The sequence below is a fragment of the Meles meles genome, chromosome 8, assembly GCF_922984935.1.
Source record: "Meles meles chromosome 8, mMelMel3.1 paternal haplotype, whole genome shotgun sequence".
Classification (NCBI taxonomy): Eukaryota; Metazoa; Chordata; class Mammalia; order Carnivora; family Mustelidae; genus Meles; species Meles meles.
The window spans coordinates 105,225,749-105,246,718 of record NC_060073.1 but is presented as its reverse complement, the minus strand read 5'-3'; the positions used below and the strand labels follow the sequence as shown (position 1 = coordinate 105,246,718).

The 20,970-nt window shown below is 51.3% G+C and overlaps 2 long non-coding RNA genes across 2 annotated transcripts; one reads left to right on the top strand and one right to left on the bottom strand.

The window, feature by feature from the left end:
- Nucleotides 1–614: 614 nt before the first annotated feature.
- On the bottom strand, nt 615–1,941 carry LOC123949527. The gene is made up of 4 exons (XR_006820055.1): nt 1,871–1,941; nt 1,375–1,487; nt 1,043–1,100; nt 615–800 (listed from the first exon to the last, which is right to left on the bottom strand). It is a non-coding gene; the product is annotated as an uncharacterized LOC123949527 (long non-coding RNA).
- Nucleotides 1,942–3,580: 1,639 nt separating this feature from the next.
- LOC123949944 lies at nt 3,581–4,658 on the top strand. The gene is made up of 4 exons (XR_006820102.1): nt 3,581–3,929; nt 4,081–4,173; nt 4,295–4,410; nt 4,518–4,658. It is a non-coding gene; the product is annotated as an uncharacterized LOC123949944 (long non-coding RNA).
- The last annotated feature ends 16,312 nt before the right edge of the window (nt 4,659–20,970 follow it).

Genomic DNA, 20,970 nt, shown 5'->3' with positions numbered 1-20,970 from the left:
GTTTTATGGTGTTGTCTTCTATTTCCTTCATGATCTTCTATCTAGATGTTCTGTCCATTAAAGTGGCACTGAAGCCTCCAACTATTAACACAGAACTCCTAGCCCTTCAATTCTGTCAACTTATACTCTCACCCTGGGATGACAGTGGTCTTGGCAGGGCTCCCTTCCTCTCTGAGCAAAGCTCACAAAGTGCCAGTATTCCTGTATTGTTTTCAGAAGTGCCCAGGGGCATAAAATGATCTAGACTAATACATTCAAATTTGGACTTTTTTGAAAGGATAGCTCAGAGAGGCAGTGTTTGATCCCACCTCGCTGCACTCCTTCACAGCACTTGGGGCCCACTGTAGCTGGGAAACCAGGACCGGGTGATTTTCAGTATTTGTAAGCATCTCAACAGAATAATAAACCATTTGGACTATGTGTTTGGGAGCCAGACTGTGTGGGGGATGGGGCTGGGATACAAGGGGAGGAGGACCAAGTGTCCCCACAAAACAGGATTTCCTCCTCACTGATGTTCCAGGAGGCACAAGGGCCCAGCCCATGAATTCTAGGTCCCTACTCTGACCCCACTCCAAGGACTGGCTGGGGGTAGGGGATGAAGAAGCCAGAGAAGGTAGGGACTCACACAGAAGTTTAATGAGGCAGACGGGGCAGGGAGGCCCATCACTGTGGCAGGAGGCTGAGCAGGAGGGCAGCTGTGAGGCAGTGGGGCTCCAGGAAAGCTGTCTGGGTCCCCGAGGTCAGCCGGTCACCGTAGCGGTCCAGGAGCATCAGGACCACTCCATTGGTCCAGCCAAAGCCTCCTGGAGAGAGACAGGACCAGTGGGGCAAGATCTCTGGGGAAGGCCCCATAGCCTTTTAGGGCCTGTGAGATCTCCACCCAGAGGCTCTAGCACTGCCTAGCCCCAGGGCTGCAGGGGAGCTCCACTCAGCCTCCCGGGGACCCACATCCATGGGAGGAAACACAGGCCCAGGCAGGGAAGGTCATGGCCAGGTGTGGGGACAACACAGCCCTGTCCTTCCCAGTAGGGTGTGGGCCCACTCACCTGAACTTCATACTCCCCTCCTCCACCTGGCTGCCCACCGTTGCTGATGTCATACTGGGAACAAAAGCACAGGCTCTCAGTGGGGCACGACCCCAGGCTCCCGACTTCAGCCCTCCAGGGGAGCAAGAGAGGAGAGCCCCTTTGGGAGAGGCTGCTCTGTCCTGCAGCTCTGACCCCTGCAGTGCCCAAGAATGGCCACCGGAGGTCACCACTGTCCCTGGGCTTAGAAAAGCCTGGCATTCATCCCTGTACACCCCCCCCCCCCCCACACACACACACACCGCCACCTCTCCCACTCACCATGGGGCACCACTCAGGAGCAGCTCACCTTCTCAAACATGGCTGACTTTTGGGAGTAGACCTCAAAGTTGGTTCGGATCCAATTCTGAGCCAGCTGGAAAGCCACTTCCTGGGCCCGAGGTGAAGGAGACTTGGCCAGACCTAGATGCCCCACCCCACCCCAGCAGGACCCTGAATCTCCTGAGTCCCCATCCCAGGGAGCAGAGGCCTGAGCCTTACTCTCCTCAAGGAGGGAAAGAGGCCTGGGCCTTAAGACTTCCATCATGAGCCTCGTGAAAAGTCAATGTGCTCCTTCCCCAGGGCCTGGGTTTGGAGGGAGAAAGGAAGGCTGGTTCCCCTGACAGGTGGGGGTGGACACACAGGTCTGCTGAGTGGGGAGCCAGGAAACCAGAAGAGCCACAGAAAGACCCTACCTGCTATGTTCACAGCTACCCCACACCAAGAGGCTGACCCTCCAGGCTGACCAGATCCAAGGAGGGAAGGTCCTGGGATATACACCCCATCCCTGCTTCCCTACTCCCTACCTCTGATGACCAGGTCCTGCAGGGGGGCCCAGGCATTGGGGAAGTCCCACTGCTGGCCTGTCTTCGGAGAGGTCAGAATCCTGCATTGGTAGGTCAAGATCTGGCTGTTCTAGGAGGTTTCAGACATTTCTAGGACTGTGGGGGGCGGGCTGGATGAGACATCTGGCCCTCCTCCAGCCAGATGGCCCCATTCCTGGGCTTTCTCTTCTTGGCTCACAGCTGCCCCCTGGTGGCTTCGCCAGGACCCGCAGGCTCAGACCGAGGGGTAAAGGAGGGTGTTGGCTGTCACTTGCCAGAGGTCCCTAGCTCAGACTTAGGAGAGAGCAGTTTGTCTTCTATACCAGCCTGCTCTGCTACCCACCTCACCTCCAGTGTCCACGACACCCAGGAGTAGCAGTTGTCCCCAAAAGAGGTGTGCCTGAATGGGTAAAAATCCCAAGTCCTTCTGTGTTCAAGGTCATAGTCAAACCAGGCACCTATCATAAGGAGCCTTCAAAAATAGTCCAGCACTATTTCTGCAAATTTCAGTAATTCATGGCTTTGGTTTAGACAGAAGGCCCCAACGCTATCCTTCTGCAGCTCTCTAGAAAGAAATTCATGGGCCCGGGGGCAGGAGGCTTAGAAGGGGAAAACACTAACTCTTTACCTCTTCCCTGAAGCCCTCACCAGCTTCTCCCCAGGCAAACCTGGCCTGTCCTGCCACCTCCAGGCTACTGAGACCTGCCTCTTACACCAGTGGTAACTGTTCACTCCCCAGCAGGGCTCTCCATGCCCTGAGTTGACCCAGCCAGCCTCTGCTTGGGAATAATTGCCACTGCTGATCGCAGCCTGTGGTCAGCACAGTCTGTTAGAGGCTTTCTCCCTTTGTCTGAGGCCCAGAGAGGGCAGTGGTTTGCCCAGGGCTGTCCTCCCAGCCAGGCCCCAGGCCCTGGCACCTGCTGGCACCTGGCACCTCTAGGCTCCTTCCTGGCTTGGGCTGCTTCCTCTCCCAGCCAGCCCCACAGGAACAAAGCCAAGCTCTGTTCCCCTCGGTTCCCCATGACAGCTGACCCCTCTCCCACTAAAACCACACTCACTAGTATAGAACCAGGAGGAAATGGACAGAGAAGATACCTGGCAGAGGCAGGTCCTACCATTGCTCTCCCGACACCATGGTCATGCACGTCTGCCTCACCGGGGAGACAGTTTGGGGTTTCCTTCTGTTAAAAATAACCTTACAAAAAAAAAAAAAAAAAAAACTGCCAGTATTTTTCCATCAAAAATGGGTTACTTTGGACTAGCTGAGATCTGCAATCTACAACAAAGGAGCTACAGGCAACTGAAGGACAAGTCAGCATGACGCTGGAGAGCCCTGCTCTTTGTGGAGGAAAGGGGGGGGGAGAAGGCTGCTATAAACAAAAAGTCCATTGGCGTAAACTGGGAGTTCTGAGTATAGTAGCTTTCCATTGGCTGAGCTGTGGCTGCCGCTCATTGGCTGGGCTGTTGCTGGGGCAGAAGAAACCTTCCCCTCTTACGGGGATAGTTGGACAACAACCACCTGGAGGTTTGGGTCTGCAATTGACAAAGGGTGGTAGGGCAGGAAAGCTTCACCTGCCGGGCTCCCGACTCCATTCTAAATGAGGTCTCCTTCCATTAATTTTCATACTCTGCACCTGGGCCTGAGGATGGGAGCTCCTGGGCCTCTGGGGCTGGCGTGGCAGCCAGGGATGGGGGGAGGGGAGTGGAGGAAACAGTCCCCCTACCTGGTCCTAATACTGGCCGCTGCTTGCTGAGCCCCTGCCAAGGCCGGGCTGAGTTAGCAGGAACTCCAGAGCCCGACATGTGGGGGCCAAGCAGACCTGGCTCCCAGCGGCTCTGGCCTTGACCAAGGCCACACGGCTGACCAGCAGCAGAGCCCGAACTCATGCATCCACACCACGGGGCCTGTGGGCTCCCTGTGCCCTCCCTCCCGACTGCAGGTGAAGCCAGAGGTCCTCAGCCACCCAGAGCAGTTCTCTCTCATCTACTCGGCCCACCCCTTCATCGTGCCCCGCGGACGCTTTGTCGAATTCTACTACTGGTGAGCGGCCAGGGCTTCAGGGCAGGAGTCGGGGAGCCCGGGGCGGCGGGCTGTCCTGAGCAGAGGGGGACAGAGCCTGACTGGCCCAGTGTGCAGGGCGAGAGAGGAGGGTGGTGTGGGGGGTTGGTGCTCAAGCTGTCCCTTTCCGCAGGGACTCCTACTGGGTGATGGAGGGGCTGCTCCTGTCTGAGATGCCCCAGACGGTGAAGGGCATGCTGCAGAACTTCCTGGACCTGGTGCGGCTGTAAGCGGGGTTGGGCCCCTCCAGGCTGGGGCGGGGAAGCACGGGCCTGGGGCTTGGTGCTGGATTGGCCTTGGCCTTGGCCGCTGGGCAGATGCACCTCAGCAGGTGTCCTTCTTGGCAGCTATGGACACATCCCCAACGGGGCCGTGTGTACTACCTGCAGCGGAGCCAGCCTCCCCTCCTGACTCTCATGATGGACCGCTACGTGACCCACACCAACGACACCGCCTTCCTCAGGTGGGTCCCCAGTCCCCCTGCTGCCCCGCAGGCCCCCCGACCTGGGCCCTCCCAGGGCGGGACTGAGGGGTGTGCCTGGGCTGAAACAGTGCCTGGCTCCACCCCAGGGACAACATAGAGACCCTAGCCTTGGAACTGGACTTCTGGATGGAGAACAGGACCATCTCTGTGAGCTCGGGGGGCAAGAGCTACGTCCTGAACCACTATGCTGTCCCTTATGGGGGCCCCAGGTAAGGAGCCGCTGCCAGCCTCTCGGTCTCTTGCTCCTCACTCTGGTCTGAGGGCTGATGGTTGGATGCTGATACTGAGGATGTGGGTGCCTGTGTTGTCAGAAAAGAAGGGCCAGTGGGAGCCATGGGAGCAGTGTGGCCCCATGCTGGCCCAGGTGTCTCCCCACTCCCTCCTCCCCTAGGCCATGTAACACCCACAGGAAGGCTGCAGAGGAAACTTGCCCCAAGGTATTGGGGTCGCAGTGGCAGTGGCCCCATTGCTACTCTCCTGGGCTATCCGTGGGGCAGAAGAGGCCCCAGAGGACAAAGACACCGGGCGGGGCACCACCAGGACTGGGGGCTGGGGCCAGCAGAGACAGCAGCTGCTGGAGAGCTCTGTCCTGGCAGGAGAGGGGCAGCTGGCAGACAGAGGACACAGAGGAGGATGGCAGACCAGAAAGACCACCGTGGGGGCTTTGCTTCTTTGCTGCTTGGCCACCAACCTAGGCTGCAGCGCCCCCCTGTCCTCCAAAGGCAAGACTCACCTGCTGGCCAAGGCCTGGAGCAAGGGCAGGAGCCTCAAGGCCCCACCCCCTCCTCTTGTGCTCAAACCACAGCCATCTGGGGATCAAAAACATCTCTCTCTCTCTCTCTCTCTTTCTCTCTCTCTCTTTTTTTAACCCTGAGTTACCTGAAAGATATGCATGGTTGGGCTGGGGCTTAGTCACTAGGGCCGCCTGCATACACGGGAGGGTGGAGGCTGACTCCCGAGTGCTGGCTCTCAGACTTTGCACGTTTCTGTATTTCTGCACAAGGCAGCAATTTTTGCAAGCAAGGGTGAAGAGGGTGCATCTGGGCTAGGGACCAGCCTGCTGCAGCTGCCTGTGGCTGCCTCTGCCCACCCAGGGCAGCCTCACGTTCTCACCTCAACCGCTGGGACTTCCGCTCCCCGTGGGAACAGGGCCCCAGGTCGGAGGCTCCCGCTGCGCCCGGCCTACTGGGCATCTCCGTGCCCGGCCAGGAGTTCCACAGACACAGCCCGATGTCAGCAATGTTCAGATGCTCCTAGGTGACCCGGACCCAGGGCCCTGCGAGCAGTGGGTTCAGCAATGTTTATAATGTCTATGAGACATGTTTTATTTTTTTAATTTTTAAAATTTTTTTGACATCCCCAGAACTATTTATTTATTTATTTATTTGTGCCACACATTTCTTTTCTTTCTTTCTTTTTTTTTTTTTATTAACACATAATGTGTTATTAGCCTCGGGGGTACAGGTCTGTGAATCACCAGGTTTACACACTTCACAGCACTCACCATAGCACATACCTTCCCCAATGTCCATAACCCAACCCCCCTCCCCCCAGCAACCTTCAGTTTGTTTTGTGAGATTACGAGTCTGTTACGGTTTGTCTTCCTCCCAATCCCATCTTGTTTCATTTTTTACTTTCCTACCCCCCAAACCCCCCCACTTGCCTCTCAACTTCCTCCTATCAGGGAGAGCATATGAAAATTGTCTTTCTCTGATTGACTTCTTTCGCTCAGCATAATACCCTCTAGTTCCATCCACGTCGTCGCAAATGGCAAGATTTGGTTTCTTTTGATGACTGCATAGTATTCCATTGTATATGTATACCACATCTTCTCTATCCATTCATTTGTTGATGGACATCTAGGTTCTTTCCATAGTTTGGCTATTGTGGACATTGCTGCTATAAACATTGGGGCAGACATGTCCCTTCAGATCACTGCATTTGTATCTTTAGGGTAAAAACCCAGTAGTGCAATTGCTAGGTCATAGGGTAGCTCTATTTTCAACTTTTTGAGGAACCTCCATGCTGTTTTCCAGAGTGGCTGCACCAGCTTGCATTCCCACCAACGGTGTAGGAGGGGTCCCCTTTCTCCGCATCTTTGCCAACATCTGTCGTTTCCTGACTTGTTAATTTTAGCCATTCTGACTGGCTTGACATGAGACATGTTTTAAATCAGGTCTGGGTCCCAAGAGATCCTGACTGCGGACTCGACTATGCCATTATAGGTTCTGTGTCCTGGCAACTCACTCTATCATCCTAGGCCGCTGGTGTAGGAATTGGAGGCTCTGTTCTCCATTAGGGGTTGCTGGTAACACAAACATACTGAAATACACGGGGATAAGGCAACAGCAGTAGGAGAACATCATCTTGGGGAGCGAGGGGGACTAGGGTGAGCTGGCTGTGCTTTCCTCAGTGAAGAAAGTCTCCATTGCAGAAGATGGTTGACCTAAGGCAATGCGGGCTCCTTATTTGCTAGATCTGATTTTTCCAAAAGTGGAAACCCATATTTTGATGCAAAATATGCCAATTTTTAAATGTCTCAATGTCCCAAGTTCTGACTGGGAGTGGTTCCTTGTGGGAGTGAGGGGTGGTGAGGAGGATGCCTGACCCCATCACGGGGGCCCCCCTGTTCTCCCCAAAGTGTTCGGGGCCCTTCCCACCAGTCAGACCTTGGCCTGCATTGTTGACTCTGGACCATCGGTGCCCCTCTACTCTGAGGTACTCTGCACGTGGTGCAGCCCTCTATAGAGGGAACTCTTAGAAATCAAAATAATAATAAAATAAATTTTACAAAGTCAAAAAGTAAAAAATAGTACTGTCATACTTAGAAAAAAGCTATAGAATAGCTATGGATGGTGGATAGATGTAACACTTCGGTTGTTTTTTTCTGGATCGGGATGGGCCTCTGCCCACGAGGATGCAGCTTTTGGCTGATCTCGGGGGGGTCTGCGCCTCGACCGTATCAGATGCCTCCCTCAAGTCTTAACCACGTAGCCTCTCTTAACACATTCACTAACAGGTGCATCATTGGTGGGAAACAGCACTTTAAAACATTTATTCGGCTTTGATTTTGCAGTGAAGCTGCAGGCTGTGTGTGAGAAGGGGTCCGGAGAGACGGCTTACCCTTTCCTTAGTCCTTTGTAATCCAGCTCTGGGCCCAGACTTGCAGCCCCACTGAACCGGAGCCCTGGGGACTTCTTACTGGATCCACCGAACTTGGGAGGCACTGGTCAGCAGGGGGCAGCGCAGCGGTCGGGGGGTATGTTTTCACTTCCCGGACTCCAGAATTTTTCTTTGAGGAAGAACACTACGATTTCCCTTCTCAGTATCTATTCTTGGGGTGGTGGTGTGACCAGCTCTTTTTAAAAGTTGATTTCCCAAGCTCCCCTGCAGTTAGGGGTGGTTAAGGACACAGTTGTGACAAATGAGAGGTCACTGGAAGAGGCTCCTTGAAAGGGGAAAGACTCAGCGGGCTTTGCCCTTTGCACTTCCTCTTCCAGCCCACCGGCCTTGAGCACAGCCGGAGTCCTAGGTCCTAGGAACGGCGGAAGCCACCTTGCAACAATGAGGCAATGAACCTGAGGCTGAGAACCACATGCTTCAGACGGCAGAGTGGAAAGTGGGAGACGGCCTGTCCGCAGCACCTGAGTCATGACAGCCCCCGGGCCCCTGTTATACGAGGAAAACAAACCTGTTAGTTGTTTAAGCCACAGGCTTTCAGTGTTTTGCCACTTCTGGCTGGAAAGTCTCAACCAGGTCCTTCTGCTAAGGCCTTTCAGTCAGGACACATTCCTTTGTTCCCATCACACGTCCAACCATGTTCTGATGTCCCAGCCGTGTTGTGGGGCTCTGCCTGCTTGGCCTCATCCCAGGGGTGAGGAGCAGACCGATCCATCCAGCTGTCTGTCTGTCTGTCTGTCTCCCTCCCTCCCTGGATCCATGTATCCATACATACCCGGCGATGGCAAGCTTGCACATCGGCTACCTCCCTCCCAGCCTTTTCTCCCCGGAAACAGCCCCACACCCCGGACTTCTCATCAGCCTGCATGCAGGCTCCTCCTGGAGTCTCTGAGAGCCGGGAGGCCAGCACGGGGTGTGCCTGCCGGCTGGAAAGTAATACCCAGCTTCTGGTGTACTGGTGAGGTTCCATTTCATGACCCAACGACCAGCTGTTTGCTGGTGTGTGCGCTGCTGGACGCATTTTACTCCGTTTCCTCCATTCTGCATTAGTTCATAATAAAATCATTTGGAAGCTTAAGCCAGAGTCCATCAGCCTGCCTGGTGTGGCCCATTTGGCTCCAGGAGGGGAAAGGGCCTGTGGCAGCAGCGGCGGGGGCTGGGACTGTAGCAGCAGCAAGGCAGCCTGGGGCCAGAGGGGGGCGGGGCACCGCCAGCCGCAGAGGCTTTGGAGCTCTCAGAATAGCCGCCCACCTGCAGATAAGCAGTTTCTATTGTGGTGAGGAGATAAGAAAACAGAAGGGCAAAGAAGAACAGGCTGGTCTGTAAGGCGACAGCCCTTCCCAGCTGTGCGCAGACTGTGCCGCCTCGAACACCGCCCACTCCTGGCCTCGCTGGCTGCAGCCTGCCAGCCAGGGTCTCGGGCACCTGCGCCCCGGCCCGGAGCCTGGTGCTGCAGGGGAGCCCCCACCCCCAGACCCAGCCCCCAGCCCGCGGTCTGGATCCCGCCAACTGACGCTGCCTCCGAGCCTGGTTCTGCCACATCTGGGGTCCAGGAGGGCAGGCGACTCGTGCTAACTCCTTTAGCATCGGTTTCTTCGTTCGTGGAGTGGGGACGGCAGCTCTTCGAGAGGCTGTCGTAAGAATTGGCGGTGATGTGTTTTAGGCATGCAGGTAGCCCGCCCAGGGTCCTGCCTGTCTGGTTCACTCCCTCCCAGCAGCTCAAGGCCGGGCGAGGGGCCGGGTCCCTCACTCCACCACGCAGGCCCGATGCGGCAGAGCCCACAAACATGCCGGAGGGCTCCAAAGAAGGTGCTCTTAAGGCCAGGCCTTGGCTGGAGGAGCTGCCCGTCAGCCAGTCACCCTTCGTGCTCGAACCCTGTGTGACACGAATCTGTGGCCGGAGGATGGACAGCGGGCAGCCACCCAAGCATTACTCCCAGGGATAATGGGGGATCAAAGAAGCCAAGATTAGCATCAAGGCAGGCCTCACAGTCACAAAATAAGACTGCGCTTGGGCAGGAGACTGGGTGAGCCTCTTGCCTCTGCCATCTGCATAGCAGTGAGGAAGGACGAGAGGGACTGCTCAGAGCAAGCCCAGCCACAGAGGCCTCGGCTCAGCACAGCCGGGGAGACCCTTGTCAGAAATGTGGGGGTTCATCATAGTCTATGTAGCATATAGTCTTCAGGAACACTTCCCCGTTTCCCCACGGGAGGCAGCCTCAGGCACCCTGAGCTCACACACAAGGCTGGCCTGTAGCTTGGGTTCCTCAGGCGGTTTCTTTGTCCTCCCACTGCGGGGGATTCGTGCAAGAAGGATGTGGTTTGGTCAGTCTGGGGAGGGTAGGCCTGGAACTCCCAGGCTCTGGTCCAGACTCGCCAAATAAAGGAGGCAGCTCAGGTGACATGAGGAGTGTGGGTGCTTATCCTTAGGGTCCTGTCTCCAAAGAGGCCTTGACAAGCATAGGGCAGGCAGGGCTGCGGTGTGATCCTCCTTAGCAGGCGTTCATGCTACCTTGTTCCTTCAGATGACGAAAACCTCAAAGCATATTAAAAATCTTAGAGTAGGGACGCCTGGGTGGCTCAGTGGGTTAAGCCGCTGCCTTCAGCTCGGGTCATGATCCCAGGGTCCTGGGATCGAGTCCCGCATGACCTACTTGCTCGGCAGGGAGCCTGCTTCTCTCTCCACCTCTGCCTGCCTCTCTGCCTGCCTGTGTGCTCTCTCTCTCTCCTTCTCTCTGACAAATAAATAAAATAAAATATTTAAAAAAAAAAATCTTAGAGTAAGGGCGCCTGGTTGGTTCAGTTGGTTAGGTCTGCCTTCAGCTCTGGTCGTCATCCCAGGACCGTCCTGGGATCGAATCTGGTATCGGGCTCCTTGCTCAGCTGGGAGCCTGCTTCTCCCTCTGCCTGCCACTCCCCCTGCTTGTGCTCTCTCTCTCTCTCTCTGTGTCAAATAAATGAAATCTTTTTTTTTTAATGAAATCTTAAAAAAAAATTTAGAGTATATTAGGGCCCCTGGGTGGCTTTTTCTGATGAGTGTCCAACGCTTGGTTTTAGCTCAGGTCGTGATCTTAGGGTGGTGGGATTGAGCTCCAGGTAGGGTTCTGTGCTCGGCGGGGAGTCTGCTTGAAAATTCTCTCTCCCTCTCCCTCTGCTCCTCCCCCCCCAAAAATAAAATAAATCTTTTTTAAAATGTTATAAAATCGGGGCACCTGGGTGGCTCAGTGGGTTAAGCCTCTGCCTGCAGCTCAGGTCATGGTTTCAGGGTCCTGGGATCGAGTCCCACATAGGACTCTCTGCTCCGTGGGGAGCCTGCTTCCCCCTCTCTCTCTGCCTGCCTCTCTGCCTACTTGTGATCTCTCTCTGTCAAATAAATAAAATCTTTAAAAAAGTTATAAAATCATTAAAAAACTAATGACGAGAAACACGCATGTCTCCCACCTAGCTTTGTCCTATTTTCTTCATAATTTATGGAATGGGAACACCCAGGGGCCATTGCAGCATCTTGTCTACTCCTGCCCACCAGCATTCCTGCCCCCCTCGGTGTATCTGCCCTCCCAATGTTGCAGTTCACTATTCTCATGCCTGTCTTTATGCTTTGGCTGGATACACCTACAAACTATGTAGAGTATTGCTTTGCATGTTATTTTTATTGTGGTAAAAGACACCTAACACAAAGTTTACCGTTTTCGCCATTTTTACGCATACAGTTCAGTGGTATCAACAGAGTGCCGAGCCACCATCCCTCCACAGAACTTTCTCATCTTCCAAAACTGAAACTCTGTACCCATTAATCAATAACTCCAATCCTCCTCCCCACAGCCCTGCAATCATCACTCTAGTCTGATTCTGGGAATTTATGGTTTTTTTTTTTAATGATTTATTTATTTATTAGAGAGAGAGAGAATGCAAGTGGTGGGAGAGGAAGCGGGAGAGGAAGAGAATTTCACATCGTGAAGCCCAACGCTGGACTCGATCTCACGACCTTGAGATCATGACCTGAGCCAAAACTAAGAGTCAAACGTTTAACCGACTGAGCCACCCACGTGTCCCTGTGCTTCTTTATATAAACAGAATTACACGATATTTGTCGTCTTGTGTCTGGCTTATTTCATTGAGCATAATACCCTCTGGGTCCATCCGGTTGTCACAAACGGCACGATTTCATGCTTTCTTATGGCTAAGATTCCTAGGCTGGAATCACAAGATCAGAGGGTTCACAGATGTTAAGCTTTTGATACAAATTAGATGACACTCTCTTTGAATAACAAAGAGCGGAGGCCTTTGGTCCTGGCAGAGGACAGCTCTCAGGCCATAAAGTAAAGCAGCAGGGTCAGAGGTCGTGGGCAATGGGGAGGTCTCACGGGGAGGCAGGTCACTGCAGATGCTCTGGGAGGTGTGTGCCTGGGGCCCCGTGTGCTGCCCCTGGACGTGAGTCTGCGTCCATAATCCCACACATTCTGGATCGTGGGGGAAGTGGAGAGGCTGCCGGCACTCGTGCTGGCTGTGGCCTTGCCTGTCGTACAGCACGGCACACAGCTGCCGGAAGCCTCTAGTTTGTTTGGACTCCTCCAGAACACACGTGACTTCTCGTGGTATGAGCTGGCAGACAAGGAGACCTCCAATGCAAAAATTTCACTGTGTCCCAGAGAGGACACCAAATGTAGTTACTTCCCTGCGGGGTGGATCCACAGCTTTTGTGGGGCCTGAAGATCAAACAATTTCTGGGGTGGGTGGGTGGGGGGTCTGTCTTTAAGAAGCAAATTATGAACGCACAGTTAGGTATGGGACTGTCAGGGGGCCCTGTGTGCAGGAGGGGTCCTGGGACTGAAGTGTAACCAACTTCATGGGACAGCTGCCCCTGTTCCCCTGCTGGGACTGGGCCGGCCCTGCCTAGGAGCCCACTTTTGTTTGTTTCCAAATGTATTAAATTATGTATTTTCCTTTCTTGCCTTTTGCAAGTGTATGAAGATTTAAGAATTGAGCAATAAAATACTTATTCAATAAAATTGTCATTTGGGAGCAAATTTCTCTAGTTTAACCCTTCCTACCCAAATTGCTAACATGCATCTTTCATAAAAGATGTCTCAAACACACACACACACACACACACACCCAGCCTCATCTGCAGTGCGGAGCCTGGTACACTGAGAACGGTGATGGGACTGTGAGAGAGTGGGAGGCGGGAGGTCCTTCCAGCATTTACTGAGATTGTCTGCACAGGCACTGTGCTGGGGGCTTACATTGTCTTAGTTCACCCTTTCGCCTGGCATGGGGCAGACCCTCCTAGGGGCCTCAAACAGCTCCCATATAAGGGGGCAGGGGGAAATGCCAGGACACCACAAATTGAAGGTTAAATATGAAACTGTTAGAGTAATTTTGGCATCAAACCCAGTGCATCAGTCAGTCTCCCAACAGGAAACAGACGGCATGTTCAAAATAGGATAATGAGGAGGGTTTATTTACAAAAATGATGTGGGTGTCAGGGAACCACACGGATAGGGCAGGCACCCAAGTTCAATAGCAGCTGAGCACTGCCACCGTGAGGCTGGAAGGGATGAGGGAGGGGATGGCCACTAGCCTCCACAGGGAGAGAATGGCACCACAAGGCCACTGAGAGAAGACGTAACCTTGGTTGAGGGACACAGCCCGTGCATGGGGAGGACCTCTCCCCTCTCTCTCCCTCTCCTGTGGGGCTCTCCCAGGACACAGAAGACATTGGATGTGGCCCACAGTCGGCCTCCTGGGGCAGAGGGCGGAGTGGAGAAGGTGACAGGGGTCACAGTGGATCTAAAGGGCAAAGAAAAGGTCAGTGGCACAGTCTACCCTTTGGACCCTTAGCATCCACCGCAGACCTTTTTCCAGGTGAAAATCTTTTCTCTCCAACACAGGGGACCTGCAATGTTCCACCAGCTATCACGTCGTCATGCGGTAATGTTAGCTGGTCACACCCCCAGCTGAAACCACTGGTGTTCCTCAAAGTAAAAGGTGAAAGGGAGACAAAGAAATATGGCCATGGGGCGCCTGATGGCTCAGTGGGTTAAGTCTCTGCCTTCGGCTCAGGTCATGATGTCAGGGTCCTAGGATCAAACCCCGCATCAGGCTCTCTGCTCAGCAGGGGGCCTGCTTCCCCCTCTCCCTCTGTCTGCCTGCCTCTCTGCCTACTTGTGATCTCTCTCTCTCTGTCAAATAAATAAATAAATAAAGTCTTAAAAAAAAAAAAAAAGAAAGAAAGAAAGAAAAAAAGAAATATGGCCATGATAGTCTCCACCTATGGCTGGCCCCAAGGCCAAGGTAATCCTAAATGTCTTCTTATAGCTCCCATTCTCTGGTCTCTTTCACCTCCGCCAGCACTTTTTGGGACAGGGTTTGTTACTGAGTGGGGTGACTCGAACATTCATTCTTGCAGGATCTGAGTCCTTGGTTGCCTTGTTTTTAGGGTTACCCCAGTTTTCCATTACTAGGACTATCAGATGCAGGACTGCTCCAGTCATGCCCCTCATTTCAGACACTGTCCTCGATGCTTCCATTCAGTAGCAGCAACCCTGTTTCACCCTTGTGGCCAGGATCAGTCCCTCCACCCAGGAATGTGAACCCCTCTCTTTGCCTGTTGGATCAGTGGCATGAGGAGCCCCAAATGAGCTAGGACCATTTCAGATTCTGATTCATCAGAATCGTGACCATGTTCCCTGGTAACAACTTTTCTTCTTACGGCACCAGAAGCTCCAACTGAGCAATATCAAGGCAGTGGAGAGATAGGAGGCAAACATTTTTCTATAGGGTTATTAGGAACAGTAGTGAAAGAGACCATTCTTACCTCCATCACATAGTTCTTGGACCCACGTACAGCACCCTATATTGGCCACTGGTTTAAGGCACATACTGTGTCTTATAGGACAGCACCCCAGTCTTGCAGAATGTTGTCTCTCAGTGGAAAATTCCACCACCCCATCAAGCCAGAGTCTCCCAGGGGGCTTAATGAGACCAGGTGAAAAAAATGAATCTCACTGTAATCAATAAACAATACTAGCCACCAGTAGAAACCTCCCTGGAAATCATGAGAGCCATGGTTCTAAAGCAACACTATTAATCATTATTTTTCACGCCACGACCAAGAAGGGGTACCCTGCAAATGCTTTAGCTAAACAAACAGCTCGGGCCAATCCCAGGTCTCCTCCATTACCTGGTCACAAGGAATACCCTGAGGCCACAGGTGTCTTAGTAGAGAACCTATAGTCATCTGGCCACTGCCACAGATCTGGATGTTTCAAAACACTCCATGGCCATTGTTGACCTCAGTAAAGAGGTAAACAGAGGTACACCGGAAAAACAAGTTTATTTGGGACGAGCAGAGGAATTCAGGACAAGCAAACCGTAGCAAGCCACTGATGAGTCTGTTGAGGGTTTGGGGTAGGTTGTATTTATGGGCAGGGAATGTAAAGAGGGGGTAAGCTCAGTGTGGATGAGTTCAAATAAAAAACGAACGGAGACCAGCCTTGAAAATTTCCTAAGCAGACTGCATCAGTCAGGCAGTCACACAACCAAACCTCAAGTCAGCCCGCTTTGTGAGACCAACCCCACCTGGGTCATCTCCTGTCCATGCCTCTGGTGAAACTTCCTGAGGTGGTTTCGACCTCTGATCAACCTGCCATCATCCAAGAAAATTCCAAGACTATTTTCTTCAAATCAGACATTTACTGGGGCGCCCGGATGGTTCAGCTGGTTAGGCGGCCAGCTCTTGATCTCAGCTCAAGTCTTCATCTCAGGGTCATGGGTTCAAGCCACACCTCCCCCCAAATCAGACATTTATAGAAAATCAATCCTTTAGTCCCTAAGTTTTGTCTTTCTGAGGGAACATGAGATTCTCCATTTTATATCCTCCATTTCTATTTTATTGTATTTTTATTTATTTAGTTTTACTTTTTAAAAAAGATTTTATTTTACTTATTTGTCAGAGAGAGAGAGAGAGGGCACAAGCAGGGGAAGTGGCAGGCTCCCACTAAGCAAGGAGCCTGATGTGGGACTCGATCCCAGGACCCCAAGATCATGATCTGAGCCAAAGGCAGAGCCACCCAGGCGCCCCTATTTATTTAGTTATAAGACAAGCTGCTAGTTTACTCAAATTGTTTAACCTGGTGTTTACAGGCTGAAGTTAAAGCTATATGTTGGTTTGCGAGTGAGTGGTGATGATAAAAATCATCCAAAATAATGAGTCACTAGATACTTGAGCTTTAAAAAGATACCACAGTCCTAAAAATAACAATTCTTATCTTTTAGGAATCGATCAAATTTAAATACAAGTTTTACATGCTATGTTTCGGTCTATCTCGTTTATTGCTCATAATAGTTTTTGAAAACTACCACCATTACAGGGTCTCTTTCACAGAGGGACTTACCCAGTGAAACCATCATCGAGCACCACACACGTCACCACGCTTGATCTCACACGGGCTCCCGGTCGCCCCTTCTGATCGCCACACTCTTCCACCCTTAAGAAAATTGTCATTTTCATAACCACTCCCCAGACTATGGGGTCTGTCAAACCTCAACCCTCTTCCTGCCCCATCCACTGCTCCCCACTCCCACCCACACATCCTTTGTTACAAATTAGTACATGCATCAAACAACCTTAAAGAATTTTAAATCTGCCCTTCTGTATATCAAGTAGCTCTTTAAAAACCTCGGTAAGTATGAAGTCACCCAGAGAACTTGTTGTTTGAGGCAGATTTTCATGTCCACTCTCAGAGCTTTTAATTTCCTAGTTCTAGGCGAGGAACCAGCGTGTTGGTTTATCTTGAATCTTCGACATTTTAATTTCATGCGTCCTGGTGTGGCCCTCCTTGGCTTCACCTTGTTTGGGACTCTCCATGCTTATGGACCTGGATATCTGTATTCTTCCCCAGGTTAGGGAAGTTTTCAGCTATTTTTCTTCAAACAAGTTTTCTGCCCCTTTCTTCCTCTCTCTCTTCCTTCTGGGACCCCTACAAAGTGAATGTTTGTTTGCTTGATGCCATCCAAGACATCCCTTAACCTATCCTCATTTTTAAAAATTCTTTTTTTCTTTTTTGCTGTTCAGTTTGGGTGCTTTCCCTGACCCTGTCTTCTAGATCACCCACCTGTTCTTTTGCGCCCTCACATCTGTTAATTCCCTCTTGTGTATTTTGCATTTATTGTGTTCTTCAGCTCTGGTTGGTTCTTTTTCATATTTTCTACTTGTTGAACTTCTCACTGAGTTCATCCGCTCTTTTCTCTAGTCTGCTGACATCTTTATGACGGGTCCTCTAAACCCTTTAGCAGGTAGATTGCCTATAGCTGTTTCATTTACTTCTTTTTCTGAAGTTTCATCTTGTTCCTTTAAAGCATATTCTTCCAAATTTGGCTCGACTCCTCATTTGACTGTGTCTATGAGTTAGGTGGGTACAGGTACTTCTAAACTTGAAGTAAGAACTTTAATCTTGGGGCACCTGGGTGGCTCAGTGGGTTAAAGCCTCTGCCTTCAGCTCAGGTCATGATCCCAGAGTCCTGGGATCGAGCCCCACGTTGGGCTCTCTCCTCTGCAGGGAGCCTGCTTCCTTTCTGCCTGCCTCTCTGCCTACTTGTGATCTCTGTCTGTCAAATAAATAAATAAAATCTTAAAAAAAAAAAAAAACTTTAATCTTGTGTACACCTGTCTCCTGTGTAGACTCATGTGCCTGGTGACTTTGGCTGGTTGGCTGGAGCTGTGGCTGGCATGGGCTGGAGGCCCTGGGGCTACGCTGGTGGGATAGCTGGAGCTGAAGTGGGTGCAGACTGGGGCAGTGCTGGGGCTCTCCACACAGAGGACACCCTGGTGGGATGGCTGAAGCTGAAGTGGGTGGAAGCTGGGGTACCCCAGGGCTCTCCATGCAGGGGTCCCCTGGCAGGGCAGCTGGAGCCAAGGTGGGTATAGGCTGGGAGTTCTGGGGTGTTCTGCTCCGGGGGTGCCATGGCAAGCCTCCTGGAGCTGAAGAGGTGTGAGCCTGGAGTGTTCTGGGATGTTTTGCACCTGTGTCACCTTGGGGAGGTGGCGGAGCTACAGTGATCGCTGATTAGGGGTACCCTGGTGTACTGAGCTGGGGCCGCCTTGGTGGGATGGTGTGGCCTTGGGGCCCCCCGGGCTCACTGAGGAGGCAAGCCAGCTTTGGCATCCAGACCCTGCTTCCACCTGTGCGATCAAGGTAGACAGGGGCACTCGCCTAGCTCCTCCAACCAAGAGAAAGTTCTAGCAGCTCCCCCATCTCTCAACAGGGTTCTAGGGCTAGTTCTTCTATATTCTAGTTGCCCTTTTATTTATTTTTATTTTTTTGAAGATTTTATTTATTTGTCAGAGTGAGCACAACCAGGGGGAGAAGCAGGCAGAGGGAGAAGCAGGCTTCCAGCTGAGCAGGGAGCCCAATGCGGGGCTCCATCCCAAAACCCTGGGATCATGACTGAGCCCAAGGCAGACACTAAACTGACTGAGCCGCCCAGGCACCCCATCTAGTAGCCCTTCTAAACCACAGGTTTTTCCTATGCCCCACGGCAGGTCCCTCAGCCCTATCCCTCCTGGCTGCAGTTCACAGCTTGGGGCTAGGGGACACTTACCTTGCCTCCTGCTCTCTTGCCCTTCTCTGTATGGACCTTTTGTTGTGCTGAAGCTGTTCAGTCACCCCTTAGGTCTTCTTCAGGTGGACTTGCTTTCTAAGCAAGTGTAGATTCCATGTATCTGTGGAGAAGGTGCGTTCAGGGCCTTCCCGTGACGCCATCTTGCGCTGGAACTGAGCCCCCCTCCAGTTCTGTCAACGGAGGCTCTATCCCACCACGCAGGCTCCGTGGCTTGCTGTGGTAACTAACCTGTCTCTGCTGGTTAAGCACGTGGTCTTTGCTGCTCAAAGTCTCCATTATCCACTGAAATTAGGATCTCGCTGTCAGCTCCAGTGGCTATGATGGAGTTCTTCAGGAAGCTGGTCACTGACTGAAACCGTAATGAGGGGCGAGTCTTTCAGTTCTCCCAGAGAGTACGGGCAGGGGACGCTGAGCAGGTCGCATATTACAGATCATTCCAACGTCGTTACCTGGAGCCTTAGGAATTCTTTCCTGAGGAACTTAGGCCAGGGGAGACCTGGCGTTTTCACCTCACTGACTGTAGGCCGGTGTCTCAGTGTCTATCGCAATCACCTGAAGGGCTTCAGATTTGGGAGGTCTGGGTTGGGGTCGGTGAACTGCGTTTCTAACAACTTCTGAGGTGCTGCTGGTACTGCTAGTCCAGGAACCCCACTTTGAAGCTCTTAAGAGCCACTGCTGTGGCCACTCACAAGTCCAGGCTTTCATTAGCCAATTTAGCAAATTGCAAATGCTCCTCCAGGCTGCTCCAGCCAAACCTCTAGGGGACCACACCCGTATCAACGAACTGGCTGGATCCGGTCTTATATTCTGGCCCCTTTACTCTGATAGACCGAAAATACTCTCACTCAGATACTCTCACGTGTATCCCCCCAGGTTCTTGCTGATACAGATTAGCAGACCGTGTAACTCTTTGGTGTATAACCAGGCCTTGTAGTTGAGTTATGCTAGGGTCTGATGGTCGTCGGCCATCACGGGCCTAGAGGCAATGAGAGGTGAAGCCCGAGGAGAGTCCTACCTGCTTGCGAGATAATTAGCTATTGCAACTGGCCATTCAAAAGCCTTTATGTGGGTTAAGCCTCTGCCTTCAGCTCAGGTCAAGGTCTCGGGGTCCTGGGATCAAGTCCCGCATCCATTCTCTGCTTGGCAGGGAGCCTGCTTCTCCCTGCCTTTCTGCTTACTTGTGATCTCTGTCAAATAAACAAATAAAATCTTAAAAAAAAAAAAAGCTTTTATGTAGAGAAAAGTTTACTCCTTGGCAGGCAGGGTTAAGGAAGGTTGGAAAGGTGTGTTGGGGGGGTACTTTTAGGGGAATTTGGAGGCTCAGGAATTTAAGATTTCAAGAGGTTTTAATGGCCTTATACCATTAGACTCTGAAAGTGTCCCCGCCCAAGCCTAATTCCAAGAGAGAGCCATTTATAAGGTGTTTTCTTTTAATGTTTATCCATGTAATTACCCTTTTTAGTGTTTTTTATTTCCTTTCTGTAGATCCATATTCACACATTATTTTATTTCATTTTGGCTTTTCCTTTAACATTTCTTACTGTGTGGGTCCGATGATAATTCTTTTAGCTTCTGCATGTCTGAAAATTTTTTATCTAGTCTTCATTTTTGAAATGTATTTTAATGGGTATAAAATCCAAGGTTGGGGCACCTGAGTGGCTTAGTGGGTTAAGCCTTTGCCTTCGGCTCAGGTCATGATCTCAGGGGCCTGAGATCAAGTCCCGAATCTGTTCTCTGCTCGGGAGAGAGCCGGCTTCCCCTCCTCTCTCTGCCTGTCTCTGTCTACTTGTGATCTCTCTTTGTCAAATAAATAAATTAAATATTTTTAATTTTTTTAAAGATTTTATTTATTAATTTTGACAGAGAGAGATCACAAGTAGGCAGAGAGGCAGGCAGAGAGAGTGAGAGGGAAGCAGGCTCCCTTCAGTGCAGAGAGCCTGACGTGGGACTTGATCCCAGGACCCTGAGATCATGACCTGAGCCGAAGGTAGCGGCTTAAACCACTGAGCCACCCAGGCGCCCCAAATAAATTAAATCTTAAAAAAATCCAAGGTTAATAGTTTTTTTTCTTTCAGTATTTAATGACTGACTTCTCTCTTGAATTTTTTATAAGAAATCTACTCTTGGGCGCCTGGGTGGCTCAGTGGGTAAAAGCCTCTGCCTTTGGCTCAGGTCATGATCTCAGGGTCCTGGGATTGAGCCCCGCATCAGGCTCTCTGCTCAGCAGGGTGCCTGCTTCCCTTCCTCTCTCTCTGGCTGCCTCTACGCCTACCTGTAATCTCTGTCAAATAAATAAATAAAATCTTAAAAAAAAAAAAAAAGAAATCTACTCTCATTTTTATCTTTGCTCCTCTGTATATGTCAGAGTGTGTGTTTTTTGGCTGCTTGTGAGATTTTTCTTTATCATTAGTTTTGAGCAATTTGATTATATCTTATTATTTTTATCTTTCTTGTGCTTCGGTTTTATTGAGATTCTTGAATCTGTGGGTTTATAGTTTTAATCAAAGTTTTAAAATTTGGGCCATTATTTCTTCAAAAAAATTTTCAATCCCTTCTTTTTCCCCTCCTTTGAGGACACATATTATACAGATATTAGGCCACAATTGAAATTGTTCTGTAACTCACTGATACTGTTCATTAAACAAAAAAATTTTTTTTCATTTTTTTTTTTGTTTTTTAATTTTTTTCATTTTGGATAGTTTCTATTGCTATGTCTTCAGGATTACTCATCTTTTT